We start from the raw sequence: 5,460 nt of genomic DNA, 5'->3' as shown, positions 1-5,460 counted from the left end.
CCTGTGTTCGACGACAGTCGGACGACCATGTATTATATACTCCACACAATTATAAAATAATATTCAGGGGTTCTTAACAATCCATTTGCTTTTAAAACCGTTTCAATCCTTCGCGGAATAGATTCAGTATTATCCAAATGAGCGTTAAGTTCTGCTGTAACTTTAGCCGCGGTAGTTTTATGTTGTCTTGTCACAATCCGTTTTAATGTTCGTCGGCCCCTGTCAGTCAACTTTGGATTTCGCCCACTATTACTTTTCGCCGATGATGTTTTTCCGTATTTCGTGTATGCTGTCATTACTGTGGATACTGTCCCTCTTGACACGTTCAACAGTTTAGATGTCTCCGTTACAGACGCTCCCGCTAATCGAGCACCCACTATTTGCCCTCTTTGGAAGTCCGAGAGGTCACGCATTTTATTTTAAATTTATTTTAACGTTCGTAGTATAACCTGTGTTATACATTAATATGTTATAAATAACTACTATATTGTAATAATATACTAATTTTACGCCATGTTATCCAAAAATTATACAGTGTAGCCAACTTGCAACAATATGTAACTATATTGCATGGTGTTCATATTATTTTGTCCACTCCCTGTATTACGGGACGTTTTAGTGTGCATTTTTCATTCAAAGAAAATGTAAATCAGGTGAGTAAATCTTATTAAATAGCAAAAGAGAGGTAATTGTCATAGAAAGAAGGTTTCGTATAGATCCAGAACTAAAGTAACAATATGTAAAATTTATGAGAGAACACGAGACATTAAATCACATTAAAAGGGTAGGAGCCGAACCCACAGATATACAGAGAAAATTTTTTTATTAGCTCACCATGGCGTACTTAATTATAATAGTATTACTTCAAAACTATATGTGGTATTTGATACTTCATTAAAAACAATAAGCGAAATTCGTATAAATGACACTTTTTTAAAAAGTCCGATGGTCCAGGAAGATGAAATATATTATCATCGCGTTTTAGAACTCATAATTATGTTTTAACAGCCGAAATAAAGAAGATACAAGAAAATATTAGTCGTTAATAATCATCGCGATTATCAGTGTATTTTATACAGAGAAAAATAGAATAAATCGATAAGTATATATCGTTTAAATACTGTTTCTTATGGAACGGTACCTGCTTCATACGCTGCTACTGGTTGCTTACAAGAATTACCTAAAGCTGAACAAATGTGGCCGCCGCTATTGGTTGCTACTTTTATATAGATGATCTTTTGAGTAGTGGTGTATGGCAGGTCGCTTCTGCTTAATGACGTGACAGTCTTATCGAAATATTATCAACAGTTGGTCTTGAATTAGGTAATTGACCCGCAGTTGATTGATAGTGTAAAGGCCATTGAAGAGAATTTCACCCAATTACCCGATATAAATCTAAAAAGCTTTTAATAGAGTTAACCACGATCTACTAATCCATAAACTTACTAAGATTAGCTTTACCTACCCTTTTATATCATCGTTAGATTCTTTTTTATCTCAACAATCCCAATTTGTTTAATTTAAAAACTTTATACGAGTCACCAAGGTGATCACATTTTTCTAATCCCATTTAACTTATTCATAAATAAATCTGTTTTTTCTATTACTCATTCTAGTATTGTGTTTTTCACGCGGACATTTTCAATAACATTACACCTGTCGAAAATTTAAATTATTATAAAATATACCAAACAATTTTAATGAATAAACTTTAAATTATCTTTCTCTAAATATCAATAAATGTCAAGTAATGTCATACTCAAAAAAAACATAAAACAACTATTTTTAATTTTTGTACATCGAATATAAATCTACTTATAAAATATTTAGGAATACTGTTTGAACTAAAACTATTCTTCAACGCCCATATATTAATAATTCAAAACAAAACTTTATCCTTATTTGGTATGATCAAACATAATTACTCAGAATTTAATGATCCTTTGAAATGGTTCTATACTTCTCTTATTCGTTCCTTACTATTATATGCACCAATAATTTGTGTTAATAATAGTATTGGATATAAAACCAAATTGAAAAAATTCAAAATAAAGTCATTAGCTTTATATGCTATAATATAATATAGCTAGAAATACTCACACTGGTACGAGAACGTTCTAGGATATGACACTTATACTCTTTTAAAACACGTAGAATAACTGCCCACAATTCTTTTTTCTTTAAATTCATAAATAATTAAATTTTTGACCCTTTTATATTAAGCTTATTTTATTACATTTATTTTACGTTTTCTAGTTGTCCCAAAATTACATGTTAAATCACCCTATCAAAATTTTAATGTTTTATGTCAATAATAATCATTTTCATTATCCATTCAAGTAAACTATTTTTTCTCTTTCTTATACTAAATTGTATTATTGTTATTATATATGTATTTAATTGTAAATATTTTGGTTATCTTTGTGCTACTTTAATTGGTATATAATTATACATAAATTTTTTTCTTTTCTTAATTTTATTGCTGTCATATACTGTCAACCATTAATTAATTAATGTTTATTGTATTTTATTGCATTTAATAATCTATTTACTCACTATTGTTATTTATTAATGTATATTGAATTGGACATTTTTCCGTATAAAAAAATCTATATTTGTGTGTTCCGCCAATGAACAGCTACAATCAAAGTTTTCATCTTTTAACAAACTATTTCCAGTAGCTTATTATCTAAACACAATGCATTGTATAGTTTTTATAAAACAAAAAATATGTATCATACTGTTAAGCGAAACAGGCGTTATGAGTGCCGCAGAAAGAAATGCAGCGAAGGCTGTATCTGGTTAACAGTCCGTTTAACCCAAACTGCTATTTCGGGAGGAACATATCAAGTTGCATAGTGGCTCACGATCGCCATTAGTGTCCGTTCGACTATCAACAGCCGAAATGTCGCACGTTTTAGCGCTAATAGATGTGTTGTTTGTTTTTGTCACAAACCTCTAGTGATGTAATCATAGAGTAATATAGAGATGCCAATCTATGAAAATTTTGAAGCGAAAAAGATGTATATTTATACAAGCTGACCACTTATCGGTTATAAACTTTTCCTATCGTTAATGATAATATATAATTTACTACAAACGTAATTTACCAATATGTTTCAAATTATTTACAGTGGCGGCTCGTGAGTCTCGGAAGTGGTGAAGCAAACTTTTAATTTAGTAAATTTGAATAAAGAATATACCCATTTTTAAGATTATAGGTACACGTAGATAATAGCTGTATTAATCGGTAACATGTGTAATTCTTTAAAATTTTTATAAATTATAAGATGAAAAATTATAATCGTATAATACTTTTATACATTAACTGAAAACTGATGTGATAAACTTAATTCGTTTGGTGTTTTTGTAGGGTAAGCATAGATTAGGAACAATAACGACATATTGTCGATTCCATTTAATTTATATGTAAAATGTCGATTCGCATTTGAAACCACCTGGCACACGATGGTGTTCACCGCTGAGGAAAATTTACTTCAGCCTCATTTTACCAAGTATTCACGACTCTTCCCCACCAACCAATCTTAATAATCCAGTATAGCAACTGAATCAAAAAAAAGTTTGCTTCTTGGACCTCATCGGATTACTTCGTAATCAGTCGTGTAACGTGTTGTCATTTTTTAATCATTGACGAAGGGCGAGTGCAGACCTTTGGTTTCGGCACTAACTACCGTATTATATCTCGCTGTGTTTGTGCAGCACCAGTCAGGCACAACATTATGTTATCTATATTCGTCCTATTATCTTTTGTTCAAGATTACAAATTGCGTTAATTATCAAAATAAATTATAATATTTTGAAAGATATTTGATATTGATAGAGGCTCGAAATAAATAAATTATTATAAGGTAAATTGCAGGTGAGATTGTCAATATGTGACAGTGTGGTCCATTATTGTTAAAAACGGGACTGGGGGAAAATTCACCTGTTACTAAAACCTACCTGTGTATATTTATTTGTTGTGTGACACATACTGTGCATTTTGAATTGGTCAACGACTAAGTATCGATGCTTTATTACATGCGCTTAGATGGGTTTTTTGATAGACGCAGAAAAGTAAAACGTTGTACTCCGATAACTCAAAAAATGGTATGAATTATATCGAACGGAAGAACATCAAAAGAAAACTAACAACGTGTCGTCTGAGTGGTGTGCAATTTCATTCCGGCGCGCTCGCCGTATTTTGGGGAAGCTAAAATCGATGAAATATTTATTACGAACATTCTTGGGTGATGTACATTTATTTTACGAAGAGCTGCTTATAGTAATTACGCAGGTGGAAGCATTCTGAAATAGTCACTCATTAACATCTCTATCCTCTGATCCAAACGACTTGTGTTCTCTCACTCCTAGTCATCCTAACTAACCTACTTGAACTGGATCGAACGAACATATCTATTAACCGTTCAACACGTTAGAGACGTGTCTGTCTCATAATACTCCCGAAATTTATGGAAGCGCTGGAGTCGAAAGTATTTAGTGCAATTGCAGGAGAAAACGAATTGGGCTTTTGAGAAAGGACCTAAAATAAAATTAGGCACCATCGTGCTTCTCAAGGACAACGAAATTCCGTTTTTGAAATGGCGGCTAGGTAGTGTCATCAATGTAGTGACCTGTGAGGACGGCGTCGTTCGAGGAGCCCTCGTACAAACCACGATTGGTTCTTTTCAGCGAGGGGTTAGATTTTTGAGTCCTTTACCAATAGACGAAAATTAATTTATAATAACTTTGTAGTCATTCGTACAAATAAATAATTATTAACAAATAATTATTATTTGTTACTTAGATATTTTATATTCTTAGTATTCTTTTCGATATAAGGTGTTATTTACGCGTTATATATATATATATGTAATATACATATTGTTTTTTTTAATTATTTAAATACTGTTAACTACTAATTATGTACTGATTGATGTATTTTGAGTTTTGTACATATTTGTGGTTGTAAATACCTAGGTTTTTTATAAAAAAAAAAAAGTTCTTTCGATTGATCCATTTTGCAAAAAGTTATGACAGTTTTAAGAAAAAATAGTTTTAAAAATTTACCCATTTTAAAATTTGTAATTTTTGGATGATTTTTCCTATTTACGGGAACGAAGAAAATTTTCCCATTTTCAGAGTAACGTTTTCAACTATATACAATTTATGATCTTTTGACATACTGTTAAAAAAAATCGGTCCAGTGAGACCTGAGAAAAAGTAGTAACAGACACAAAAATAAACATGGTAAAACTAATATCTTCTCAGCTTCGCATCGAAACTAAAAATTACCAATAAAAAATATTTGATGTTTGTATATAAATGATGATAGATTTGTCCCTCAAGAAAATGTTTTATGTTCTAAACTATCACCTCTAGTTAAATCTTAAAAAATATGGCTTTGGATTTTTAAATAATTTAACGATATATTTTTTAATAAGAAATTATATTATCGAA

This window comes from Daktulosphaira vitifoliae, unplaced genomic scaffold, assembly GCF_025091365.1.
Source record: "Daktulosphaira vitifoliae isolate Bord-2020 unplaced genomic scaffold, ASM2509136v1 Scaffold_4, whole genome shotgun sequence".
NCBI lineage: Eukaryota > Metazoa > Arthropoda > Insecta > Hemiptera > Phylloxeridae > Daktulosphaira > Daktulosphaira vitifoliae.
The sequence above is the reverse complement of the archived record's forward strand: the minus strand, read 5'-3'. Positions refer to the sequence as shown.